Genomic DNA, 22,693 nt, shown 5'->3' with positions numbered 1-22,693 from the left:
TACCTCCCACTGGTGACCAATTCCCCTTCCTCCAGCTGTGACTAACTGTGGTGTGCCCTTTGCAGGTGCTTCCAGAGAACACTGGTGGCCTGAAACGCAACCCCTCCAAGATTGAGGTCCTCTAGATCAGTGGTCCCCAACCTTTCTGTGGCTGGGGACCGGCAAGGCATCGGGCCGCACCCGCGCGGACCGCACCCCTGCGGGCCACGCCCACACACCGGGCCGCGCCCGAGGGCTGCGCCCACGCGTCGGGCCGCGCCCGCGGGCCGTGCCTGCGCTTCGGGCCGCACCCGCGGGCCGCACCCGTGGGCCGCGCCCGTGCATCGGGCCGCACTCGCGGGCCGCGCCCGTGCATTGGGCCGCGCCCGTGCATCGGGCCGCGCCCGTGCATCGGGCTGCACCCGCGGGCGCGGCCCGCACGGGCGTGGCCCGGCCCTGATTCCCTCTCCCCGCCCTCCCGCAGTAAGAAGCTTCCCGGCCTGGGGCGGGGGCGGGGAGAGGGAGCCGCGGCCCGGCGCCATGGCCTTTGCGGCCCTGCACCGGGCCACGGGCCGCAGGTTGGCGACCACTGCTCTGGATGGATGGAAAAGGGTTAGGTGAGGAAGCACGATTGCCCTGTCTGGACAGGGGGCGGCTGACAGCTGTACAATCAGCCAGGAATCTGGGTGTGATACTTGATGCCTCCCTTACAATGGAGGCACAGGTTTCAAAGGCAGCTGAACTGGCATTTTTCCACCTTCACCAAGTGAAGCTGCTAGCGCCCTACACTCATATAGATCTGAGTCCCAGGATGACGAATGAAATCTCCATTACTGACAGGCAGAAGCTATGGAGGACCCCTGTTTGCATTTCCAAGGGTGGAAAACACCACCTCCACTGTTGTCTAGAACAGGGGTAGTCAACCTGTGGTCCTCCAGATGTCCATGGACTACAATCCCCATGAGCCACAAATGCTGGCAGGGGCTCATGGGAATTGTAGTCCATGGACATCTGGAGGACCACAGGTTGACTACCCCTGGTCTAGAATTTTCACCACAGAGTTCTTTCTGTGGGGATTTCGTTTTCTGAGCTGCCCCAAGCCGTGCCCAAAAGCTTGGAAATGTCTTTGAGCCCATGCCCCGAATATCGCCTCCCCAGTTCCGAACCAGTCAGAATTCGGCACAAGTTTTGGCTCATCACACAGTTCGTGCCCATCTCTAGGCAGCGACACCCGGAATTGTACCTTGGGGCCCAACCTGGGACCTGCTACTTGTCTTCTACTGCCCCAAAGTCCTTTCCCAACGTCTGGGGTGGTATTCACGAATCTGGCCAATCGTGGATGAAAGGCACACGATGCTATTGGCTTTCTTCCTGCCTTTGCCTTTAAATAGCTAAACGCAACGAATCCTCCAGTCCCAGTGAGTAATTCTCACATCCTCCCCTTGCCTTGCTGAGTCACAGTAGTTCTGTGCTGCATTACTTACATGGTCATTGGTCTCAAAGGAAACTTTAACACATCCAGCCAATCGGCTGGGATTGGCTGATGCTGAAAAGCTGTTCCACTGGCATTTCCCTTTCGCTGCAGCACGTTTTGCCAACCCATAAAAAAAGCACTGGCTAATCCAGACTTGAAAATAGGCTGAGGAAATAGCTGGTTGACATAAGTAGCAACTCAAATGCAAAGGAGTGGGCTATTGAGAGCCTGTCGGATAAAGAAGGGACCCTACAACAATGTTAGGAATGCTTCGACCCCCTTGCTAAAGCAGGGCATCAGCTGTTTGCTAGCTTTTGCAGCTTTTAACAAAAGATTGCATGGCCAATAAAACCATTTTCAGTTTCTGGTGATTGACTGAGAAATGGAACTTGCTGCAAATTCTCCTGCCAAAACAGTATTTGCACACAGCTTCAGCTAGAAGGGCCCCAGACACTCTTTCCTTCTCTCACACATTCCTATTTGCTCTGCTAGGAGATGTCTAAAAAAAAAAAAATCCATGACAGCCACAACAGCACAGTGCACAGAAAATGCAGCATTTGCAGGCTCAGCACTGAAACACTATCTGCAGACTGTGTTGTTCTGAAAGATGGCTAAGCTCTCCCAAATGTCAAAATAGTCTGATTAGCCCAGAGATGCCTCAGTACTTGTAATCAAAACAGTTGTGTTCCACTGGAAAAACATCTGGAAGAGGGGGTGAAATTCTCGACAAGGGATCTGAGAATGGGGAAAGTAAGTTCATCGTTGGGTGCCTACAGATGGGATCTTCAACAGGAACTGATGCAGGCTTCTTCTTCTTCTTCCAGTTCCTAGTTTTTTCCCTGCCTCCATAATGCATCTGACCAACCCATTACTACTAATTTTAATTACTATTCTCAAAAGAAGCACAGCATAAATATTTATGCATTTAACTGCTGGTTGGTCATTTCATTTCACAAGAAAGGTGCTTCATCTGTTTTAAAAGATGTGCAAAAATGCTCAGGGCTGCATGAAATAGAAACCTCAGATTGCCCATCATCAGTCTCTTGGCCTACGGCTGAGAACCACTAAAATCTTGATGGTTCCTAGCAGCATCTTTAGATGGTGAAGTCTTCTTCACATGTAAAGTGTGCATCACCTTAAGCTTTTCTGCTCCTGGTGAGTCTAAACCAGAGGTTCCCAACTTAGGGGTCTGTGGACCACTGGGGGTCTGTGGGAGCTCCAGAGGGGGTCCACAGCCTTTCCTCTCCTACCTTAATGGACTTGGCCACAAACTGGGGAACTGGCCACCTCTGCCTGGAGGGCTTGGTGAGTAGGCCGTGGATATAACAATCAAAGGGGGGGATCAGTTGTAGTAGTAGTAGTAGTAGTAGTAAAGGTGAGGGGTGGGAGTAAAAGGAGGGTAAAAGGTGGGGATGCTTATGTCACTTCTGCGGGCATGGCAGGGAAGGGCGACCAACTGACCACTTCTGGGCGGTCCTTGAATCCTGAAAATGTATTTCAGGGGCTCCTCCATGGTTGAAAAAAGCTGGTCTAAACTGTCATTGTAAACATTTGCCCCCAGGATTCTGCCATTAAGCATAGTGTAGTTTTACAGTACAATCCTAAGTAGAGTTGCATCAACCTTTTGACCATGGAGGAGCCCCTGAAATATTTTTCAGGCTTCAAGGAGCCTGAAAACTGGGCTAGAAGTGATGCCAGCTGGCCACGCCTCCCTGCCATGCCTGAGAAGGACTTGGGGGTGGGTGGGAGAGAGAGGAGGTGGTTTGAGGCAGGAGTAGGCATCCAGGCTCTGCCCCTTTCCGTACGAGAATGCAACCGTCAGGTCAATGGAAGCAACCAGTACTGGAAATAGCTTGTGACCAAGTCCATTAAGGCACAATATAGGGGAAAGGCTGGGAAGCCCCTGGAAAGCTCTCATGGAGCCCTGGTTGGAAATCTCTTACACTCTTGAAAGCACATTGACTTGAGTGTGGAAGATTCCATCATATCCCCTCCCATGAAAGGCTTTGGTCCTGCAGAATGTGTAGGCCTGAGTCTATTCAACGTATAGTCGTAGACTGCCCTTTTCATCAAGTTTCCCTGTAGTAAACTGGATAGTATAGAGTTAACTGAAGCCTGATTAGATGTGGAAGGAAGATCTACCTCCTGAATTTGTTCTTTTTCCTTAACTTTCATTTTCCTATGTTAGTTGGAGTTGGGTTGCAATAAAGAAGTTGTGTTCTGCAGCTCTAGACTTATTAATTACAAAATTCTTGAAGGAGGCTTTTCTCCACCCTATTGCAGGATGAAAGTTTCGGGAAACAGCTTAGTGAACCAAGTGAACTCACCCCCAAGTCCTTCTCAGGCTTGGCAGGGAGGTGTGGCCAGCTGGCATCACTTCTAGCACAGTTTTCGGGCTAGAGGTTATGGCATTTACTGAATGACTACAGCCCTGAAACTGCTACTGAGGTTGCAACATTTTTGGTGAAAGCTGGATCAGTTAAAGCCAAATAATATATAAATGAATTCTACCTTCATGTTGCATTAATTCTCTTGCTTTAAATTTGGTTTTATCTGGTGATTATATGAAAGCCTTTTGTTGGGTTGTCGAGATCTTACGGTTTGTAGTATCTTTTGAAGGCCAATCAAGCTGAAATGACTGACTGACTTTGGTGAACTTGTCACCCCCAATAGGGCCTTCAAGGCAAGAGGTGAACAGAGGTGGATTGCCATTGCCTGCATCTGCCTAGCAACCCAGCAGTCCCTTGAACTAACCAGGGTCTATTATGCACGCATTGGATAATGCATTTTCATTGGACTTCAGAAGTAGATTATCGAATTCTGCACAGGAAAATCTAGCTGCAAAAGCACACTGGAAGTTCATTATCCAACATGTGCAGAATGGGCCCAGGACTGACCCTCCTTAGCTTACAAGAGATGTTGAGGTTGGCCTAGCCTGAGCCTTCCTGGCCAGGACTTTTTAAAGCATTGTACTTTCAAGGCTTATGCACTTTTACAATACAATCCCAAACAGGCCCTCCTAAATATCGTTGAAATCAATGGATGTAGAACGGAATATGTCTGTTAGGATTGCACTGTGAATGCTCCAGAATATGTAGGAGTTCCAGTCTGTTAGCAAACAAATGCTCAGTCTAGCTCCACTGACTAGACCTGACGAGGTAAAAACAAAAGATTTCATTTCTCCATCCTAGTAGGAGGGCATGTAACAGACTTTTGACTGATGAGAACTAGGGCTAGCTCAAGTCAGGGCCTGGGCAATCAGATGTATAGTGTCTTGAGTGTTCCAAATTGCAAGAGAGGCAGGGTATAATATATGCAGAAGAAGAGTTGGTTCTTATATGCCGCTTTTCTCTACCCGAAGGAGTCTCAAAGCGGCTTACAGTCGCCTTCCCTTTCCTCTCCCCACAACAGACACCCTGTGGGGTGGGTGAGGCTGAGAGAGCCCTGATATCACTGCTCGGTCAGAACAGTTTTATCAGTGCCGTGGCAAGCCCAAGGTCACCCAGCTGGCTGCATGTGGGGGAGTGCAGATTCAAATCCGGCATGCCAGATTAGAAGTCTGCACTCCTAACCACTACACCAAGCTGGCTCTCAAGTATAATAATAATGCATCAAGTATAATAATTTCTTATTTGCATATTGGCCTTTCTTCAAAAAGCCCTTGTCTTTTAGAACAGATTACCTCTCTGATCGTTCATGGGTGTATGAGTCAGACTATAAAAGCACCTTGATTTTCAAACTTATGTTATGCTTTGTTCAAAGAATCCTGGGAACTGTAGTTTGGTGAGCATCCCTTAGTGACCAGGAGATATCCTCTTCCCTTTGAATTATGGTCTCCAGGTGCCAGGAAGTGAAGATCCACTGGATAAAGTCCACACTGCAGATGCACCCTTATATAATAGCTTGCTCATTGAAATTGCAGAAGAAGAAAAAATACAACACATTTGAAATTGGAATAAACATTATCATCAATGTTGGTACCATTTGGTCATTATTCTCCCTCGTGAAGCAAGAACTACTTTTAACCTCATATTTGATTTTTGCAAACCGCTGTGCATCTGTTGGACAGAACAATGGCAAATTGTTCCTTTACCCACCCCATTGTAACCTAATGCGTTTCAAAACATGCACGGGGTATTTGGGCAATAAAAAGGAGAAAGCCAAATAATATATCACAGCCGTAATGACAAGTCTCCAGGATTACAACTGAAAGGGCAGGTTTGGGCCATTGCCCTTCTGTAGATATGAATGTATACTTAACTGTTAATCTCTGTTTTCAGTCTCTGTGTCACATGTGCACGGGGGACCTGGTAATGTCATATTTGCAGGACAAAGGAGTTAAGCTTGGTGACAGATGAGCACGTACCATGCAGTGATCAATTGTCAGCACCTCCAAGAATATTTAGGGATTATTAGCAAGCAGGAAACAATATCCTCCCCTTGTAACTTTGCATGTCACATTCCAGGAACAAACAATCTGAAGCAGCCAAAGTAGCAAGACTTTGACCATTTCCGCATTGAGAGGTAAAACGTGCAAAGCCTCCTGCTTGCAACGTGGGATGGTAAACCTCATGTTTTCAGCCCTCCTCATGGGAGACCCCTCCCGTGTTTTCCCTCTGCTCCAGGTTTTTGCCTCCCGATGAGGCTACAAGGGAAAACAAGCCAAGCTTCTCCCCCCCCCCCCAACTCCTTGGCTTGTCAATCACAGCAAATCACTAATCACAGCCGAGCAATTCTCTCATGGACTTAAACTTTCTTCCCCCTTCTGAGCCCCAAAATTAATTTAAAAAAGAAAAAGGCACTTCCACGTTGCTATGTGGTAATGCCACAACACAGATGCAGTTTTAATAAAAATCAACACTTCCAGAAAAAAATGCCAGAACGATATAGCATTCCCCCTCTTTTGGGGGGATTCATGTTCTTTTGGACTTTATTTATGTCTGGGTAGATTTCTGAGATGCTGAACATGGTATCTGGAGCCACAAAAGTATTTTTTTAATGGTTGGCTTAAAAACAAAGTGCTCAGACCCTTGTACGATCAGGAAAAGGCTGCTTGATCACCCACCCACCCACCCCTCTTTCCCAGCTCATTTCCCATCTCCAGAAAACACAAACGGGGCTGTCCAGTCCCTGAACAACCTCAGGATGCAGGAGACATCACATGAAGGGGGTTCTAATACCCACCAGCAACCAGAGGCTGTCCAGAAGCAGATTTTTTCATGTGGAAACAGTCCTTAATTCAAGTCTAGGATCACCACAGCTGACCTTTGGCCTTGTTTCCACTGCTCCCATCATCTGAGGCTGTTTTCTATACTTGGAGGCCACAATCTCCATAACTCATACAGTTCATACACTCTTGGTTACTCCAGTTACTGCCCCAGTGATTGTTGAGAGTGTCCATCATTTACAACATGAATGAATGCCATCAGTGTCTTAGAACCTTACAGCCTGTGTTTTTGTTTTTACTCTGCTTACCAAGGACAACCTTAATTTTCTGACTCCTGTGGGGGACAGATCAAGGCACAATTAGATCTCATGAGCTTAAGTAATAAGAGGGTCTATTTCAGGTGGACTTTAGGAGACAGTTTCTAATAATAAGAGAGGAATTCAACAATGGAGCCAAATACCTAGCGGAGGCTTTCTTAACCAGGGTTTCATGAAAGGGTTTCCTAAGTTAATTAATTTGTAATATATTTTTAAAAATTTGTTAAACAATTATCGGGTGATATGACCACATATGGTCATGTTGACCCACCACCTCCTTCCAAAATGGCCAATGATAGGCCTGGAGCGGGTGGGAAGGGAAAGGGACCCAGATGGACGTGTATACAGCTATGCTTTCCAACCATATTCTGCACAATGAAACCACTTCTAGGCTTTCTTAAAATCTGAAGGCTATTTCAGAGGGTTCTCATTGGTCAAAACCTTAAGAAAGACTGATCTAGGAGAATGAGTGGAGTTCTCCCTCATTGGAGGTTTTCAAGCAGAGATTGGATGTCTAGCTTTGGATCTCTTGCCCTGACTACATGGTCAAAAAAAATCATTGCAATTGTATGATTCTGATTGCCCTTGTGTTGTCCATTTGGTTTTGGGGTATGTGTGTGTGATGTTTTAAAAAGTTACTGGGCTGGATCCCATAATTCCTGTCTGCTAAATTGGATCCCCTGACTCCCTTCTGCCAAGTCATGTTCCAGTTAAGAAAGACTTCAGCAAAGCTAAACCTTCACGGAAAAAAATCATTCTCTTTTGGACAAAGTCTCTGTCAAAGGAAGGCTTAGGGGAAGAGAGTCACAGAATCCATCTTAGTGGAAGTGAGTCACTGGATTTAACCCACTGTGCCTTGTGAGAGTTGGCATCCTTGAGCCTCTGCTGCAGGAGCTTTAGAAGTGAAGTCTGCATCTTGACCTGCTGCATCTCGGCTCTGTAGTGTTGCCATGTAAATGTGTGTGTGTGTGTGAACTACAGATGCCTGCTCACAGCTTCCTTCCCCTATCCTCCATTTCCATTGGAGCTGATGCTATTTTGTACTGAGTACCACCGGATCTTTTGCAAGGCTAAACATTCTTGGATTTTTTACAAAGGGAAAATCACTTTGATGCCTGTGCAGGACAGCCTATTGCAAAGTAAATATATATCGTGTGCTGTAGAGCAGTGGACCCCAACCTTTCTGAGGCTGGGGACCGGCAGGGCATCGTCCCGCACCCGCGCGGGCCACACCCACGCATCGGGCCGCGCCCATGCATTGTGCATGCGCAATGCGTGGGCGTGGCCCGCACGGGTGCGGCCCGGCCCTGATTCCCTCTCCCCGCCCTCCTGCAGTAAGAAGCTTCCCGGGCCGCAAGCTTGCGGCCTGGGAAGTTTTTTACTGCGGGGGGGGGGCGGGGAGAGGGAGCTGCAGCCCGGTGCCATGGCCTTCGCGGCACCGGGCCACGGCCCACAGGTTGGGGACCACTGCTGTAGAGGAGCCTGAGAAGAGTCATCTGCAATGAATTTGCGGGGACAGCATGTGTCAGAAGAATAAGGAATCTTGCAAAGAATGTCCCCGTTTCTGTTTTGGAAATGTTGGAAGTCATGAGAATGAGGAATCACCATGTAAAATTGGGGAACAACATTATTCTTTTTTCATTTTTCTTTTTTCTTTTTTCTTTCTTCTTCTTCTTCTTCTTCTTCTTCTTCTTCTTCTTCTTCTTCTTCTTCTTCTTCTTCTTCTTTGCTGTTATATGCACTGGATTAGCTCTACCTCTATTATCTGCTCCCAGCGACCTGTCAGTTATCAGCCAAGCTATTAATAAACAAAACCTGTGGCAGTTTACAGGGGTAGATGAGTCATCACAGATCAAAACCGGAGACTGACATTTTCTTATTGCTCTGCTATCACCTCAATTGCTTGAATCCAATTCGGACATTCAGCCGAAGGGCATGGAGTCATCAGGGCTCAGTGGCAGAAGCTCCCAGGTTTATTTATGTATTTTATTTATAATTTAATTTCTATCCCGCCTCTCAACTTGAGGCGGCTTACAGCAAGATAAAACAGAATAAAATGTAACAATGCAATTGCACTAAAATCCTTTCCAAGTTGAAACCCCTATAGACACAGCCATATTAACAATCCCACAGATCAAGGGTAGTCAAACTGCGGCCCTCCAGATGTCCATGGACTACAATTCCCAGAAGTCCCTGCCAGCATTCGCTGGCAGGGGCTTCTGGGAATTGTAGTCCATGGACATCTGGAGGGCCGCAGTTTGACTACCCCTGCCAGAGATGGTGAAATCAAACATCCTTCCCCATTCCAGCCAGGTATTTCACACTTCCAACGGCATCCACCCGCCAATATCACTCAAGCTAAGATCTACCTCACCAGCAATAATGCTTAGCAATAGGTGGGACCACCAGTTCATAAATCCCGGGACACCCTCCCCAGCCTCAACCAAATGCCTGGTGGAAGAGCTCCGTCTTACTGGCCCTGTGGAACCTTGACAGCTCTGTCAGGGCCCTTAGCTCTTCCAGGAGCTCATTCCGCCAGGACGAGGCCAGGCAAATGTCCCAGGGGTCTGGGACAACCAGCAGATTCATACCCACAGAGCGAAGAGCCCTGCAGGGGCATAAACATATAAGTGGTCCCCCAGATAGGTATGACCCCAGTCGCGTATGGCCTTAAAGGTCAAAAACAAAACCTTGAACTTAATCCAGAAGCAAACTGGTAGCCAGTGCAGATGTCTCAGCACAGGCTGAATATGGGCCCTCCAAGATGTCCTGTGAGGACCCTCACAGCCGCATTCGGTACCACTTGAAGTTTCCGGGTTCAATCCGTGGCATTTCCAGGTGACAGGATTAGCCAGGAGGCTGTGTGAAAGACCTCTGCCAGAGACCCGGAGAGCTGCTGCTGGCATGAATCAACAATATGACATTGATAGACCAATTGGCTGCAGAGGAAAGGACACGCAGTAATGGGTTTAAACTTCAAGTACAACGATATAGGCTAGATATCAGGAAAAAAAATTTCACAGTCAGAGTAGTTCAGCAGTGGAATGGGCTGCTTAAGGAGGTGGTGAGATCCCCTTCACTGGCAGTCTTCAAGCAAAGGTTGGATACACACTTTTCTTGGATGCTTTAGGATGCTTTGGGCTGAACCTGCGTTGAGCAGGGGGTTGGACTAGATGGCCTGTGTGGCCCCTTCCAACTCTATGATTCTATGATTCAATGATTCTAATTACCTGATAAGATAATAAGGGAGCTTCAGGTGTTACCAAGTAATGTACAGGTTTATGTTTGAACCAGACACATCAGGACACCTTCTGATTGAATTTCATTTTTTAATGCCTTGCTGGGCTGGATTTGCTACTTTCTGCTGTTGTCCTGAGATGCCTTTCCACAACGTAACACAAATTTCCTCACTTTTTAAACCCCCACCCCCACCTGGTATGGTTCTTGTGCCCTGAACTGTGTGGAGCAAAAATCCAGCAGCTACTGTTTTTTTTTGAGCAATCCAGTATGGAAAAGTGACTTTGCTGAATTAACAATCAAATCTAAAGCAGGATGAAATGAGATTGTGTATTACTTCTGATGCTTATTCTACTTTGCTATTATTGGTTGAAAGTGACTCACCCCTACTCTAGATGAAGTAAATTCATGCCAGAGAAGCCAGCCTCCAGGTGGGACCTGGAATCCCCTGGAATTATACCTCATCTCCAGGCTACAGAGATCAGTTCTCCTTGAGAAAATGGATGCTCTAGAGCAGTGACCGTCAATGCCCAGTCCTCGCCACTGGGCTGTGGTGGGGGACAGGGAGCCGCCTCCCTCCCCCCGCCCCGCAGCATGGCACTCACCAGGCCTTCGCTCAAGGCCCAGCGAGCATTGCACTGCGTGGAGGGAGGCGCGGCCACTGGCATGCCGGAGGGCGCAAACGTGTGTGTGTGGAGCTCCAAGTAGGCGCATTTGCACCCCTGGAATGCCGATGGGCGCAAATGCGCATGCGCAGAGCTCCACACAGGCGCGTTTGCATCCACCAGCAGGCGCACATGCACATGTGCGGCTGCTTTGCGCATGCACGTTTGTGCAGAATTGCTGTGCATGCGCGTTTGTACAGAGCTACCGTGCGTGCACTGCCCTGCCAGGCCGCCCTCTTCCTTCCACCCCTGCTAGCAGCCTTAAAAAGGTTGGGGGCTGCTGCTCTAGAGGGTCGACTCTGTGGTCTTGTGCTCCACTGAGGTCCCTGTCCTCCCCAGGCTCCATTCTCAAATCTCCAAGTGTTTTGCAACCTGGATCTAGCAGCTCTACCCCTCATCACCCACTGGTGGCCAGGGGGGACCTGGCAACCCCCATTTTTGCTGATTTTTACCTTTTTTCTTACCATCTTGATAATACTTCAGCTTGCCAGAAGAGCAGGGAAACTCCCTTTAACCATAGAAAGCTATGGTGGAATCTTAAACCATTTAGACATTTGGTGGATGCAACCTAGCTGGATGACATTTTCCTTGCTTTAGGACTTCTTCCTCAATTTAGCTTGAGCCATCCTTATAAGAGGTCCAAAAGTACTATGGTCATAATTCCAAAATTTACTGTATCTTGTGGCTGCATGGCTCCCACTGTTCATGCCAAAGCAGTCCTAGCATGTCAATAGTGCGGCTTTAGAGGAAGTGAGTGGCACTGGAGATCACTGGAGATCCCAATCAGTTGCCATCTTGTACACCCTCAGAACGTACGGTGTGCCCTGAAAGAAAGAAAAGCATGTGGTGCATATTCCTAATTCTATCAAGTGTGGAGTCTCCTTAGAAAACAAATGCAAATCCTTAATATGCTTGTGGAGACACCTCATTCTTTCCGCTCCCCTTTTCAGGCCTGATTGCATCTTCCTGTTCTGACTGTTCCTGTTCAGTTCAGTTCACTTGAGCTCTGGAGGAGCCAGATCTGTTTTGATTTTAAAAGCGATTTTAAAATGAAGCAATGAAACTCTGCATCAGTAAAGGGAGTGGGAGGAAGGGAGGGTTAACCAGCTGGGATTTCATCCATCTCCCAAGGGGGTAAAAAGAAATGTGTTTAAATTGCTAATAAAATTAAGTTCTCCTAAATAGCCCCGTTTCCTCTGTCATGCAACTTCTTGCTGTAACCCGTATAAAGAGTCCCATTGAAAGGATCAGCAGTCTCCGCTGTAAAATTTGGATACTTCCTGTCATTGGATAAATTAAAATCATGCGGCATTGTAAACATTTCCCCCCCATCCTGATGAATAAATAAGGCCAAACTATCATCAAAAGAGATGATATAGCTGTGATGGCCGGTTGAACAAATCGCAAAAGGAGTTTTCATAGCTGCTTTTCAGTTTCACCATCATCAGGATTTATGCGCTCAAAGAATCCAGCAGGGGATAGACTATTCCAAAGACTTTTGTTTTTTGTTTTTTTGGTTAAGTGCTTTCGGCCACCTACTTTGTTTAAGTGATTCACTAGTAATTGGAAACATTACTATTTTTCAGCACCCACTCCTTTCCAGTAAGCTAACTAAAGGACAACAGGTTTTGGGAGGTGCTGAGTCTTCCTTCACATTTTGCAAGTTGAAGATTCGATTTTGCACATTAAAAAAAGAAAAGAAACGTAATTAGGAAAACATTGAACCAAGGCAAGTTGAAGATGCATGGGCTGTATAGGCCTCCAGGATCCAGGACTGCTTCCTGATGAGTTCATTTGTAGCAGAAGAAAACACTTTGCAGCTTCCTTTGGGGTGAGACGCCTACACCTCTTAGAAGAGTGGAACCCCAGACTGGGGATTTGTACATCCTTATGGGCGCTACGAGCCTCTTCTGGTGCAGACTGGTAAACGACAGAAATGCTGTCTGAAGCTGTCTATCCATGAGGTTGGGAGTTCGATCCCAGCAGCTGGCTCAAGGTTGACTCAGCCTTCCGTCCTTCCGAGGTTGGTAAAATGAGTACCCAGCTTGCTGGGGGGTAAATGGTAATGACTGGGGAAGGCACTGGCAAACCACCCTGTATTGAGTCTGCCATGAAAACGCTGGAGGGCGTCACCCCAAGGGACAGGCATGACTCGGTGCTTGCACAGGGGATACCTTTACTTTTTTTATAGGTGCTACATGGATTCCTGCGCAAGTAGCTGCCATTAAGTTCCTTTACGAAACATGATTCAGGACAGAACGTCTTGGACTGTATAATGAATGATGTTGATGAACTAGGACCCTAAAAGAGTTTGTTCTGCTCTTTGAGGCTTTATTTCCTGCCCAGCAGCCTGTCTGTTTATTTATTTATTAACTTAATTTTAACATTCTTACACTCTCAATATAGTATCAGTTTTTCTTTTTAGACCAGACAGAGACAGTGGGCCATTGTGCTGGAGTCCTTCTGACCCAGAGATCCTACCTGTACCAAACAGCCAACAACAAATCACTAACTCATCGCTTTGTTAGTTGGGCTTTATATTCCACGCAAAGGGCTTGCTTTATAGCAGTGGTTCCCAATCATTTTATCACTGGGGATTGGTCAACGTTTGACAATTTTACTGAGGCCTGGGGAGGGGGTAGTCTTTTGCCGAGGGACATCGCCAGTGCTGCCTGAGCCCCTGCTCCACTTGCTTTCCCGCCGTCGCACCTGACTTCCCACCGCCCACTGGGGGGGCGCTGCCAGCAGCAGCTGCGCAGTGCCATGCTGAGGAGGAGCCCCAGCCAGGGTGGCCACTGGAGAGCACCAAAGGTGAGCCGGTAGCAGAGTGACCGGTCAGCCCCGAGGCAGCAGCTGGGTAGGAGGATGAGGAGAAGCCATGGCCCGGTACCGATTGATCTACGAACCGGTACCGGTCTCCGGACCGGGGGTTGGAGACCACTGCTTTATAGCACACATTTTTAGCCAAATTTCCTATCTGCACAAACAATTTTCACCTTTTCTTTCTATTGGTTGGTAACAATAAATGACCAGAGTTCCTAACTATAGGTCCTGCCCTACTATATACTTTACAATCAGATCCCTGGGGTTTATATCATCTAGGACCATTTACCTAGGTCCTAAGGCTGGAATAGCAGAGCTGGGTTTGGGAGAATCAGAGAAGTTTATGCTGCCATCTAATTGTAATTGTTTGTTATGGGGTTTTATGGGTTTGTATTGTGATTTTATTGATTTGATATCTTGTAAACTGCCACGAGATGGCTATGGTTGAGAGTGGTGGGACAGAAATTAAAACATTAAATAAATAAATACCCAAATAAATAAATAAAGGAGTTATGCTAACTGGAGTGAAATTAATTCTTCCTGCTCTTAAAGTTAGGAGTCTGTGTGTATCATCTAAAGGCAGGGATTAAATTCTTTTTCTTTTCTCATTTTTAATTAATGAATTTGTTAAAAATATTTAATTATTTGGTTGGGACCTTTTTTATTCACCCATGTGCTTTGCCACATAGGTGCTTGCATTTCTGAATAAGAAGTTCCTTCATCTTTGAGAGGAAGGCTGATCCTGCATGGGGATTGGACTTGATGGCCTGAATGGCACCTTCCAACTCTTATGATTCTATGAGATGCTTGAGTAGGTCTCTGGCTTCTCATGCCTCACCATTTACTAGAAGATGCCCCTGTTCTTGGGAGGCACTGTAAGATGGTCTCAGATGATGAACATCCAAGTAATAAATTATTAAAATGTGTAAATGACTGAAGCTGACTAATATTGAATCAGTCTATTGACCCGTCAAGGTCACATCTTGGATGACCCACCCACCTCTGCTCTCCTCCTTCTCCAGGAGCAGTTGTGCCAGGTAGTTGTGAATTGGATTTTGGCATTTAAATTTTAACTGTATTTATTTAGTAATTTTGTATTTGTATTGGATCTTAGATGAAATACACTCTGAGTCTCAGGAGATAGGCTGGGAAATAAGTAATAATAATAATAATAATAATAATAATAATAATAATAATAATAATAATAATAATAATAATAATAATAAAAGGCCAGTGTGGCATGAATGTTTAGTGTGGCAGCCTGTAATCTATAGAGCCTGCTTTGATTCCCCGCTCCTCCTCCACATGCAGCCAGCTGAATAACCTTGGGCTAGTCATAATTCTCTTAGAGCTGTTCTTGCAGAGCAGTTCTGTTCGAGTTGCTTTGGGACTCCTTCGGGTAGTGAAAAGCAGGGAATCAAAAACCAGCTCTTCTTCTTCTGTATTGTCTGCTCAGACCGTCAATATTGTATACTCAGATGGGCTTTCCAGAGTCTCAGACGGAGGTATTTCACATCTCCTGTTACTTGCTCCTTTAACTGGAGGTTGTACCTGGGATTGAACCTGGGACCTTCTGTTCGCAAAGCAGGTGCTCTAGCACAGAGCCATGGCACCTTCCTAAAGTAACTCACCTTTACCTTCGGCTAGCAGGGAATGCTTGCTTAAACAAAAATGATTAAATCAGTACTTATCTTAACAAAAACATACATATCCATATTTCACAGTACGTTCCAAGCCCTGGGGCCAAGGCCCACATCTTTAATTTTGCACTTTGGAGAGCAAAGGAGTGTGTAACCCATGGACATGCTTATACAAAGTGCTCCTTAAACCTGAAAAACCCAATGTTGTAAATTATTGCTTATTACAGGGTAATATTCTCAAAGAGCCACGCCAATGTGTTTTGACTGGGCCTGTGCAAGATAATGGTTGAAATATGACCAGTAAGAACCTGCTGAAATGTGTTTGCTTTTTTGCATGCACATTTTAAACATGTTCAGTTCTGAGGGAGCTGCTTTTAATTAAGCGTTTTGTGGGTTTCTTACCTTGCATATTTATTTCATAATTCATTGTGATCTTACTAAGGAGGTGGTGAGCTCCCCCTCAGTCGGAGTCTTCAAGCAAAGGTTGGATGCACACTTTTCTTGGATGCTTTAGGATGCTTAGGGCTAATCCTGAGTTGAGCAGGGGGTTGGACTAGATGGCCTGTATGGCCCCTTCCAATATGATTCTATGATTCTACTCATTGTGCCAAGATACTGCTACTGCTGCTTTAATAATAATAATAATAATAATAATAATAATAGATACATTAATTGGTTATGCTTTATGTTCCAGTCTAGTGATTTTTATAATAGGGGCAAAAGTTATAACGTACACCCAGATTCAGGACCGAATCCAGCCCTTCGTATTGGGCATGGCCCTACTTGTTCAGCAGGGCTGCCATCTTTGTGCCCAGGGCTTCAGGCCATTTGGTCCAGGCTAGGACAGGAAGATCCTTGGGTTCCCCCCTTCCTTAGACATCCAGGACATCTCAGACATTGCTACATCGTCCATCCACCTGCTTCGAATCAAGGGATCAGGTGATGGGGAGGTTTGCTGAGTCAGGGTTGGCTGTTGGGGAGGAGAACTGTTAATGGTTAAATCTCTGCTGCTGTATTGTATTCTGTTGTAAATTAGGGGGTTTTACAGTTCTGTAGTACTGTATTGTATGATATTTTATGGTTTTAAATTGTAACTAGCTGCAAACCAACCTTGGCCAAGAGTGACGGGTAATTAATTGAAAGAAGAAGAAGAAGAAGAAGAAGAAGAAGAAGAAGAAGAAGAAGAAGAAGAAGAAGAAGAAAGAGAGAGAGAGAGAGAGAGAGAGAGAGAGAGAGAGAGAGAACAAACAAACAAACTGGAATCAATAATTTCCACATAACCACAGAAACTTCTGCAATCCTCCCAGACTTCTCTGCCCATTTTAGCATCTCTGAATTGTTATTGTCCAAAACATAACTTGGATAAGGACCATGGGCATTTTTGTTTTTAAACTTAGAACCTTTATGTCCCTTACAAGGAGCACATAAATGAATTCCGTATGGAACTTAGACGTTGCCGCCGAATCCTTTTGCTGTGCAGCACTAAGCAGAAGCTAAACACCTTCCTCAATCCATTGAAACAAATGGTTTTAGAAGAGTATAACTGTTTAGAAGAGCCTCTTGTGGCACAGAGTGGTAAGGCAGCAGACATGCAGTCTGAAAGCTCTGCCTATGAGGCTGGGAGTTCAATCCCAGCAGCCGGCTCAAGGTTGACTCAGCCTTCCATCCTTCCGAGGTCGGTAAAATGGGTACCCAGCTTGCTGGGGGGTAAACGGTAATGACTGGACAAGGCACTGGCAAACCACCCCGTATTGAGTCTGCCATGAAGGGCATATTGAGTCTGCTAGAGGGCGTCACCCTAAGGGTCAGACATGACCCAGTCCTTGCACAGGGGATACCTTTACCTTTACTTTAACTATTTAGAAAAACCATTAATGCTCAGCACGGTCAGCAGCAAAAGGAAACATGGTTGCCAAAGGATTCGCTGGCTCGACACGATCAAAGCCAACACAGGGATGACCATGAACCAACTAAAAGAAGCGGTCATTGACAGAGACACATGGCGGAAACTTTCCTATAGAATTGCCGAAGGTCGGACACGATGACATCATAATCAACTGTTTAGGATTGCATTGTCGAGTACCCTGTCACGCATTACAATTCTGAGCATATCTACTTAGAATCCTATTCAAGTCAATTCAGTGGGGCTTACTCCCAAGAGAGTGTTTTTAGGATGGTGCTGATAGACCTATTGATGTGAAAAGGAAGTTGAGATCTTGAAAATGCCAGCAGGCAAATGTTGGGGTAGGTAGAACCAGAAGTGGTTTGCAGCCCTGTCAGGTAGCCCCATTGATTTTTTTAAATCCAGGTAGATAGCCTTGTTGGTTGAATGCAGCAAAACTAGAGAGGAGTGTCGTGGCAATTTAAAGACTAGCAATATTTCGTTTCAGCATAAGATTTCATGAACTCATGTCCACTTCTATATCTGAAGAAGTGGATGCTAGTCTACAAATGCTTTAATACAACTCATTTAAATCACAAAACACCTTATTATTCTTTCAGTAGCAGTTATTCTTTGCATGGAGATTTGGTAGAACATGTAGATTTAAACTGGCTGCACACATTTTTGGATCTTCTTATTCTCCTAGATTTTCTTATCCAATAAAGAAGATCCAAGAAATGAATGATTATGAAAGCACGATATCCAAATGATTTATGTGTTGTGCTATTTTTGCAATAGTTCAGAAATGCCCTAATACTGGAAATCAGGTGTGAAGTGCAATTGACAGATTGATTGATTGATTGATGAAAAGGCAGGTGATGAACTATTTATTTATTTTCTTATAGTTTATAGTCTATCTAATCATTTTAAGATCTGTTCGGTTATGTAACTCCGTGGCCTATTTTATTATTTCATTTTAATTTTGTCCTATTTCTATATGTTTTATATATACTTTATGCTGACTGACTGACTGATTTATTTATTTACTTCCTTTTTAGTCTCAACCTTTGTTTTTTGCTGAAATTGAAGGTGGATTGTGTTGTGTCTGCAGTTCTGCCAAGGACCGAGCTTGAGTTTCGAGGTAGGATCGCAATCCTGCACTGTAATCAGCCAGTGTGCAGCTAGATCCCAACTGCCGGATCCAGTCAGTTTAAAGTGAAATTGATCAATAGTGTGCACTGGCAGGAAGATCTATTGTACTGTACTGTATATAAGTTTGGGTTTGTGTGGGGTTTCCCTAGTTCAGTTTTAGTTCAGTTGCTTCTTGTACCATCATGCTGGGGTCCCAATAAAGAGCTGAAATGAACTCCCAGTCTCCGAACCCATGGATCTAACACATTGCACAATTAAAAACAAAGAGAATATAACACAAACAGCAAATAGTGCAATGAACCTGAATTGCAAAGTTAGAAACAGTGCAATCCAAAATATAGTATGCCAACTGCCTAAAGTTTCACAGACAATACTACAGCTTTATTTCCGCTTATCAGTTGACAGCTCCATACTACGTATACCATTGGAGAAGCATACCCTGTAGGTGCAGTCATTATTGTTATAATCTCTCACTGCTTGTTATGCTTCAGCACAATGGGAAGGCAGAAGCCCAGGGGAAACAGTTGCTCTAGAGCAGGGGTAGTCAAACTGCGGCCCTCCAGATGTCCATGGACTATAATTCCCAGGAGCCCCTGCCAGCGAATGCTGGCAGGGGCTCCTGGGAATTGTAGTCCATGGACATCTGGAGGGCCGCAGTTTGACTACCCCTGCTCTACACCTCCCCACTGGAATGACCTAGCACTTACGCCTTTGATGATCTGGACAAATAAAGAAGACTATACAGATGTGCGCCGTGACTGAGGAGCCCATGACTGGAGAAGGAGCCTTGATAATACCCTCTGCTGCATCTCCTGAAAAAGCCACTGTGTTCATTTACATGAAGCAACCGTTCGGGTTCCGTGAGCAAAGGAATGCATGTGGAGCTCATGACCTTCTGTGGAAATGAATGTGCAGATGAAGGCACGTGCAGAGGCGGGTTGTGTATGTGCATATGAGCTGGAACAAAGTGATCAAAGTGGAGGAACAAACGAATCACAAGGCATGTGGTACGTGAGCTTATGTACATTAAAATGCGCAGCTCAAAAATACACAGAACATACTGCAGTCATCCTCCAGAAGGGTAGCCAACTTAGTCAGCTGCCATCAAAATGACAAAAGTCTCACAATACCTTAAAAGACTAACACATATACGAAGCCACAAGCCACAAACTCTGTTTCCAGATGCAAAATGGGGGCGGGGCGGGGCAGGGGGGGAGGAGGAGAGAGATACGTGACAGACTTACCATTCAGTGTAGGCAATCTCCAGTTGAGGAATAAATACCAAAGTCTGAGTTACAGGCTGTGAGAGAAACTCTAGACTCCAAAGTTTAAAGCAGCGGATTTAGAAAAGATATAACAAGAATTCCTTCTAGTCTTAACAACCATGATTTATTGTCGAAAGGAAGCCGAAGAGAATCATTCCCAAGTTTGAGGGAAAAAAACACACACAAAACAGCCCTTTCCTTCTGAAACAAACAGTCTTCGACAGCATCACGATGCTTTAGAACAAGGGGATAAAAATGGCATCGTGAAGAGAAAGAGGAAAAAATCACAAAATGTTTTTAGCCACAGCAGGCCTTTCCTGTTTTGAGCACTAAAAATATTCCAGTGTAATAGCTTTTCGGTCTTCAGCCTGCTCGACGAGTGAGGTAATGTTCTCTCCTCTGCGTTAAATACAACAATCCAAACAGAGATAACGCTAATCACATCCACACGCAGTGCCAACACAAACAGGCAGCCCTTTCCTTCTCACCTCTGTACCAAGAGAAGACGTTTCCAGCCCATAGGTGGGAAAAGGGTTGGGTGAGAACGTTTGGGAAATAGGCCGAACCAAATCCTGAGGCTTGGAGTTCCCGGGGCACGTTCCTAAAAGACTGTGGATGAAAGGCAGGCTCATAGCAAGAGTTTGCAAGGCAGAAGAGATCCCAAATGGCAGAAAGGAAGGTGCAATGTATATCATTATTGTATCCCACAGTCTTAAAAGGTATGAGGTCTTCTACACCTTTTTCAGCATTGCATCTCTCTGTCTCTCTCCCATTCACTTGTTGATTTGCCCAGAATAGGACTTTAGGCTGTCAGTTCCTTGATGTAGCATTCCTGAACCAGAATTTCTGAACACAGATAATTAAATCAAGCCCTGCTGGGCCCAACCAGTGGTCCATCCACTCCAGCACCTGGTTTCTAAGATGTCAAGATGGCTGCTATGGCCAAAGTTTACTCCATTTCACGCAATGCGAGAAAGAGATCCGGTATATCTTATTTTCGGATACGTATGTCTTCATCAGTGGCTAATAAATGTTCAATAACTTAGAACCTTTACTGCTACCGTTTCTGTGTCATTTAATATTATCACCTTGCCTGACAGGTCTTCAATTTATAATCTACATTGGAGGGGATTGTGGTCTCAGCCTACTCCTTCGCCCTGAGACCACGATCCCCTCCAATGTAGATATCAGCCAGTTTCCTATTGCATCCATTTGCCTGGATTCTCAGCTGGTTGGTCTTCTTGTTTGGGTCTCTAAGATGTGGCAAGGCTTTCACAAGCACACCTCACACTGCACCAGGTCACTGGTCTATCAAGGCCAGCCTTGTCTACTGGCAGTAGTTTTCTGGGTTCTCATGTACTACATAGACTTTGATGTGAAGATGCTTTCTGCATGCAAGTATATGTCCTGTACCAATACCCCAAAGGACACTGAGAAGTCCACAAGCCAGGTAAGAAAGTAACAGCCTTCCCCTTCTGTTTTCCCAACAGCAACTGGCATCCAGACATACTGACTCTTGATGTGGAGTCTGCAATCAGTTAATAGTTGTTAGGAATTGCCATTGCAGCAAATAAAATTGCTCAATAGCAGCCAAAGACAGATTTATCCCCTGTGAATTTGTCCGTCTTCTTTTAAAGCATGTAAACCAGGGGCTCTTGCATTTTGTGGCAATGGTGAACACTAGTTATGCACTGTGTTCAGAAATACCTTCTGTTGTCTAGAATGTTTTCTGATGGCTGGTCTGAATCTCCTGCCAATCATTTTCACTGGATGACCCCAAATTCTAATATTGTGGAAAGGAGAAGTCTCTGCTATCCCCTTTTCCCAAGGCCCTCATAAATTTACAAACCTCTTATCCAGTTCCCTCTCATAAATCCTCCTTTTAAAAAATTAATAATTTAGGCTTGGATCCAGTGACCACATTCCACATGTGCTTTTCTCTGACTGCAGAATGGGCTCACTTCCTTTGCACGAAGACTTCTGTTTGCACAAGGCTCTTTGAAGACCATTGATCTTGCAGAAATGAACATATTGGTGGCAGAAGAAGACAGCTGCACTTCCACCAGAAAAAAACACACATAAGGAATATGGTCATGGGGTCCAAGCCACAACCTTTCCTTGAGGAAAGATGTTTCAACGTTGAGGAAAAGTGTTCCAGCCTCTTGATTGGTTTTCATCTTCTGTTCCTCCAACTTTTCCAAGGTGTGCAATATCCTTTTTGAGATTTGATCATAGAGTTTAGCCATAAAGTTTTGAGGTTTAACCACTGAATTTTGCCTAAATGCTGGAACATACTTGGTGATGCACTGACCTCACTTCCAATTGCACAGGAAGTGACATCAGCATGACAATATGCTGGTCACCCCCCTCTTTCTGTTATTTTTGTCTTGCTGCCCCACACAGCAGCATCAAGAAGGGCCCACTAGGGGTGGGGGATCCCCTGCTCCAGTGGAAACTTGGGAAACCTACTATGATTGCAATATGATACTAGCTTCCCCTCACTTTCAAACCGTTTCTAAATTCTGATATTTGTTCCTTACTTTTGTCTCCAATGATGCAATGACATAAAGTGGCCAATAAAATTGTTTCCCCCTCCTCCATGTTATTCTCACAACAAAGCCCCTATGAGATAGGCTAAGCTTAGAAAAGGTGAGTGGCCCAGGGTCATCCAGCAAGCTTCCACTGCAGAGCAGTGATTTGACCCTGGGCCTCCCCAGATTCCCGTTGAGCAACCTGATCACTACATGATACTGGAAGTTGCAAAGTAGTTTCTGTCTTTTGGGCTTGCTGGGAAATCTGGATGTGAAACCGTGCTCTGTTGTGAAGCTCACATGGCCGACCATGGGCAGGTACCATCTCTCAGCCTACACTTCCTCCCAAGGTTGTTCTGAGGATAAACTGGGAACACCTATGTTGTTTGTGGAGGTAAGTTACAGCTGACCTGGCAACCCTGAGGGGTTTTCAAGGCAAGAGACATTGAGGGGTGGCTGGCCACTGCCTGCCAGTGCAGCAAGACCACGGACCTTCTTGGTGGTCTCCCATCCAAATACCAACTAGGGCTGACCCTGCTTAGCTTCTGAGATCTGACAAGG

General features: G+C 45.6%; 1 long non-coding RNA gene across 1 annotated transcript; it reads left to right on the top strand.

Moving 5' to 3' along the window:
- The first annotated feature begins 17,394 nt into the window (after positions 1-17,394).
- LOC143833201 (uncharacterized) lies at positions 17,395-22,121 on the top strand. The gene is made up of 3 exons (XR_013229556.1): positions 17,395-17,546; positions 18,243-18,325; positions 21,552-22,121. It is a non-coding gene; the product is annotated as an uncharacterized LOC143833201 (long non-coding RNA).
- Positions 22,122-22,693: the final 572 nt, after the last annotated feature.

Source organism: Paroedura picta, chromosome 3 (assembly GCF_049243985.1).
Source record: "Paroedura picta isolate Pp20150507F chromosome 3, Ppicta_v3.0, whole genome shotgun sequence".
Lineage (NCBI taxonomy): Eukaryota > Metazoa > Chordata > Lepidosauria > Squamata > Gekkonidae > Paroedura > Paroedura picta.
Note: the sequence above shows the minus strand (reverse complement) of the source record. Positions and strands in the feature narration are given on the sequence as shown.